The sequence below is a fragment of the Sinocyclocheilus anshuiensis genome, unplaced genomic scaffold, assembly GCF_001515605.1.
Source record: "Sinocyclocheilus anshuiensis isolate Anshui unplaced genomic scaffold, SAMN03320099.WGS_v1.1 scaffold1371, whole genome shotgun sequence".
NCBI classification, from domain to species: Eukaryota; Metazoa; Chordata; class Actinopteri; order Cypriniformes; family Cyprinidae; genus Sinocyclocheilus; species Sinocyclocheilus anshuiensis.
The window spans coordinates 362,371-366,871 of NW_015539833.1; the positions used below are offsets into that span (position 1 = coordinate 362,371).

At 39.4% G+C, this 4,501-nt stretch overlaps 1 pseudogene; it reads left to right on the forward strand.

Moving 5' to 3' along the window:
• Positions 1 to 758: 758 nt before the first annotated feature.
• The window catches only part of LOC107684261 (protein jagged-1a-like), a 28,176-nt pseudogene continuing 24,433 nt past the window's right edge, over positions 759 to 4,501 (forward strand).

Genomic DNA, 4,501 nt, shown 5'->3' on the forward strand with positions numbered 1-4,501 from the left:
CATTTTAGAATTGAATTATGATACCCTTTATTATTTATTCAATATTTAACTGATTTTATTATGTATTATATATTTATTATGTATTATATATTTATTATTATATGGTAGTCTTGTACATATAAAACATTATTTAATACAGAAACACATTTTATTTAATGTTTAATTGATTTTATAGTACACTTTGGGGGGGAGGGAAATCGTGGCCTAATGGTTAGAGAGTCAGACTCATAAACCAAAGGTTGCGGGTTCGAGTCTCGTACCGGCAGGGTTTGTAGGTTGGGGGAGTGAATGTACAGAATGTATATCTCTCCCACCTTCAATACCACGACTGAGGTGCCCTTGAGCAAGGCACCGAACCCCCAACTGCTCCCCGGGCGCCGCAGCAAAAAATGGCTGCCCACTGCTCCGGGTGTGTGTTGTTCACTGCTGTGTGTGTGTGTGCGCACTTTGGATGGGATAAATGCAGAGCACTAATTCCTAGTATGGGTAACCATACTTGGCCACTTTTTTTTCACTTTTTTTTAACATCTAAAAATTTACAATCCATTTTAATTTAATTTAATTTTATAATTGAAACCTGACACCCTTTAATATGTATTTAATATTTAACTGATTAAAAAAATCCTTAAAATAATTAGGGCAAAACAAATTGCTTTAGAAAACAAGGTAGACGTTATTTCCACCCATGGCCCCGCCCAGTCATGAATATGTAATCATCGCAAGTGTCGGCCCCGCCCCTCCTCCGTAAACGCGCTGTATAGATGGAGCCCTCGCCTGGCCGCATTCGCAGCTTTTCCTCTCCAACCCGTGGGCATTGTTGTAAAAACAGAAGGACAATACAAGAATAGAGTGGCGGATAATAGAGCCATCAGGGAATCTGTCCTCTATTGGATCTGAGCGGCTCTGTCCTCGTGCATGAGGCACTATATGAGAGCCGTGTGTCGGCTGAAGTTCTAGTTTCACAGCGAACGGTCCCGACAGACAGACAGAGGAGGCATGATTCGGAGACGGAGTCCAAGTTTTGCGGTGCTGTCCGTTCATGTGCTTTTGCGGTGCCTGTGGATGCGGGTACGTGCGGTTTGCCTTTTGTGACATTACTGTTTATGTGATGCTATCTGAACATTTACTCTGGAATAGATTGTAAACTCAGGTAACCTGATGTCATGTGGGTCTTATATGTTTTGTTTTTTTTTTCTCTCTTTTTCTCAAAACTTTTGAGTTAAAATGGCTTTTAAGAACTTTTTGACAGATTTTGATTCTTTATGCACACAACTGCGATCAACAGAACATTTCTGGACAAGAATTTAGCACATAAATTCATATAAATAGACAGAGAGATGATAAAGATATATGTCCCATGTGACAAATACTGTACTCTAATATTATTTCCCCCCGTGTTTTTAATGTTCCAGGTGTGTGAAGCATCGGGGCAATTTGAGATGCAGGTTTTGTCCATGCAGAACTTGAACGGGGCGCTGCAGAGCGGCGCGTGCTGTGACGGTGCCCGCGACGCGGCGGACCGCTCATGCACGGCGGGCGAGTGCGACACGTTTTTCCGCGTGTGTTTGAAGGAGTATCAGTCGCGGGTGTCTTCGAGAGGCCCGTGCAGCTACGGAAGCGGATCTACTCCCGTTATCGGTGGGAATACTTTTTCTGTCAAGCCCCTCGACAACGCGAGCGATAAATCCAGGATCGTGCTGCCCTTCAGCTTCGCGTGGCCGGTGAGTTGAAAAGGCTGTTTTGTTAGCAAAGCCGTTGGGAAATCGTAATCTGATTAAACAAATCCGCTGAATATAGGATTACGGGAGACCGGGGCTAGTTGTCACACTCTTTCCCACAGTAAATATTTCCCACGGTGGGTTTATTTGTTAAAGTCAGTTTGTGACTACTTGTTCAAAACAGCCACTGTTATTGGCCATGAAAAATGTACAGTGTTTGTGACAACATGTCCCCAAAAGCAGATCATAAACTTGTGACAACTTGCCCCGGTCTCACCAACATACCATTTTCCATGAGGCTTGTTTGTGAACGCCGGTTCTGTCCCGTTCTCGTGCTCTGGGCCATGGCATTCCTGTATGAAGACGCTCAGGTTGGACAGGTGTTGTGTTACTCCACCCTATCCGGCACAATCCGCCAGTATCCTCTCAAAATAGCAGGACAATGCGATGTGAAACACCTGAGTTTATCTCCAGCACCTACTGATGGACATTCAGAGGCTGTTTTACACACAATGGCCGCAGGAAACTGCTCTTAGATATCCAGTCAGACCGCCATTGATCATTTAAAGGGGGTTATCTTACTATCTCTAATTGTCTTAATGAAACCTATAGTGAGCTGCCTACCTAGGCAGCATTTTTGGGTATCATAGGTGCCCTGCTAGTCCAAAATGTGCCTATGATGCAGACAAATTAATGCTGTCTAGGTTGGTCCACTAGGTTTTGAGGCACATTCTATAATTCAAACTAAGCATGCATTCATATGTGAGGGTTTTGTATGGCTGGTGCTTATATACAATATTATGACAACATAATGCTGTATGCTGAAATAATCAAAAAAAAAACAATCCAATCATAGTGAATAATAAATCAGCACCTATTCTACAAAATATAAAAAATATATATATATATATAAAAATGATATAACATGGTTGACTCATGTTGATTATTCAGTTATTCATCCAAGCTGATTTATTGGTCTATGAATACATTTTGCTTGCAACAGACCATCATATAGTTTGTTATTTGGCCATTTTTAAATTATTGCCATTTGCTGAGGTATGCCTGATTGACAGAAGTGTTAGTTCCCCTTTAGTTAGCGCCCAAAATTGTCAATGAATAATACAATTTTTTTTGGGTGTATATGAGTAAGGGTTATGCAAAACAAGTGTTTTTTTTATTATTATTTTTTTATTTTGCAATTTTACAATCACGTTTGAGGTATATTGACCAGAGACCATCATCTTGATCTCTAGTCCACATGTTGTCAACTTCTGTATTTGTGAAAAATAGAAAAATTTCCAAATCGATTATTTATTTCTAATTATTTTAGTTTGGGATTATTAAATCAGGAAGTTCCTCTCTTATTTTACAGATTTATTTTTTTAATAAAATTGTAAAAATTTATTTTTATTTTAAATTATTTTATTTTAAATGGATTAATTGTCAAATTATTTATTTCTAATTAATTTAAGTAAATATTATGCCAAATAAATATACATTTAATTGTAGAAACTGTTCAAATTCAATAATGTGATAGGGTATATCAGCTTTATATCAGCCATCAGCCACCCTGCTCTATAAGATATTGGCATCGGCCATCAAAAAACCATATCGGTCGACCGCTAGACGTTGCATCAGCCTTTGAAAATCTCTTTATCAGTCAGCCTCAACTTTTTTTAGCGCATCGCCCAAGCCAGATCTGATTTTGGCATCTAATTTTCTCCATTCTGAATCTGAATGGTGCAATTGTTTTTGCTGAAGCCCATGTTTACTTTCACAACTCCTAAGGCCGAGCCGTCAGTACGAGGTCAAAGTAAGTCAGTCTGATAGTCCAATTAGGGCCAGTTACCGTGGCAGCCGCGCTCAAACATCTCACCCCCTGCCCACGTCGATCAGAGCGGTCTAGACCTGCCTCACAGCCGCTCTGAATGGAGATTAATTAGACATTGTCATCTTGCATGCTTTCTTTTCCGTCACAAGTCTACCTAGCAATTGAACTCCGTGCAGCCTGCGATGCTGGATTGTTGGACGCCGGTTCAACAAAGCGGGTTTACAAAGACACACAGGGGGTCTTTGCATGACTGTGTGTGTGTTCTGCTCTATTTGTTGTTCATTTTCGCATCATCAGCAGCGGTCAGATGAAAATGCAGGGTGTGTGTATGGATGTTTCAGGCCGTGTCTTGGTAACCAGCGTCCTGCTGTTAGTGAACTTGGAGAAGATGAAGACTAGAGAACTTCTAGATTGAGTTTGATTGTACTGTGGATATTTCACGCTTCACTCTTAAAAATCTTTAATGGTTCCATAAATTCAGCTAAAAACTTCTTGTTAAGAACCTTTTTTCACTGTATAGGGTTGTTGAGTTGCTCTTTGGAGATGTTCTGTTACATCTCTCAGTAGCATTGCTTTGAAAACCCTGGAACCTTTATTTTTAAGAGTGTGGGTTGTAAAACCCTTTTGGGCACATACTTTTAAAAAGTTCACTTGGTCTGATTAGGGCTAGCTGATATAATAGATATTCACTAATATAGCCTATTTGCAGTGATTTTATTGGAAGTATAACATGAAGCAACATCAATAGTATCTGGTGTTGGAAAAGCTGTTAGTAAGTTTGAATCTGTTTCAATGAATCAATGCATGGAATTTTTAATATATTAAAGGGTTTTGCAAACAATATGTTGGCATTTATTGTTATATTGGTAAATGTAAATGTATGCATGTAATTACATATGCATATACATAAAATGATCAAATATCCTTCTTAATTCTGTTCAAATAGTGAAAG